Source organism: Sinocyclocheilus anshuiensis, unplaced genomic scaffold (genome assembly GCF_001515605.1).
Source record: "Sinocyclocheilus anshuiensis isolate Anshui unplaced genomic scaffold, SAMN03320099.WGS_v1.1 scaffold1578, whole genome shotgun sequence".
Classification (NCBI taxonomy): Eukaryota; Metazoa; Chordata; class Actinopteri; order Cypriniformes; family Cyprinidae; genus Sinocyclocheilus; species Sinocyclocheilus anshuiensis.
In genome coordinates, this window is record NW_015544225.1 from 47,136 (window position 1) to 48,256 (window position 1,121).

Sequence of the window (1,121 nt, forward strand, 5' to 3'; positions counted from 1 at the left end):
ACAACAAAAGCTATTGAATTGTAAAAACTGAGAAAGAGCTCTGGAAGCTTCCAAAAGAGTGTGCAGTACACCGCCCCCTAGAGGAATACATTGCAGTTGCTTCGACTGAGTTTCATATTCAGAAATGTGAATAAATAAATTAAAAATACACAAAGTCTGACATGTCAACTTTAAAGGGTGTGTCTTGTTACTGGTTGATAGAACAACATTTACATGCTTGTCGAATGCACAGAACTATAACACAATGCACGATATTGAAATGGCAACAAATACATCTATTCATTTCTAATAAATACGCTCTTCTGCCCCAATTCTAAGGGGTGTGTCATGTTACTGGTTCATGGAACAACATTTACATGGTGGTTTTAGTCGCGAAACTGCAACACAGCAAAAGCTATTTAAATGTAAGGATTGAGCAAAAAGCTCACAAAGCCATAGATTGTGCAGTACACCGCACCCTAGAGGAACATGTTGCATTTATTAAGACTGAGTTTGACATTCAAACTTTTAATAAATTAATTTAAAATGCATACAGTTTTCCATCTCAACTTCAAAAAGTGTGTCATGTTACTGATTCCTAGAAGAACATTTTGATGGTGGTTTTAGCCACAGAACTATAATTTAACACATGCTATAGAAAATGAAACCAATACATAATTTAGTTTAAAATAAATACAATCTTCTACCTCAGCTTCAAAGGCCGTGTCTTGTTACAGATTTCTCAAAGAACATTTTCCAGTTGTTTTCATTGTCAAAAGAGATGCAGAAGTCACGCTATTGAATGCTGAGGTTAAGTATACTAAGAAAAAGTAGAAAACTGCAGTTACGCTGTTTAAAGGGTATTTTTTGAAAATATATGTTAAAGGGGTCCTATTATGCTCTTTTACAAAGTCTGTTTTGGGGGTGTACTAGAACAGGCTCTCATACTAGGTTGTTCGAAAAACACATTATTTATTATTTTTTTTACATTATTACAACACCTCTCTCCTCAGTCTGGCATGAACGGCTCGAATAGTTTCTGAATCAAATGAAGGCCCGCCTTCTGAAATACGAAATGTGCTGTGATTGGTTAGCTGGGCCAGTGTGTGTTGTGATTGGCAGCACTCGGCGCCTGGTCGGGA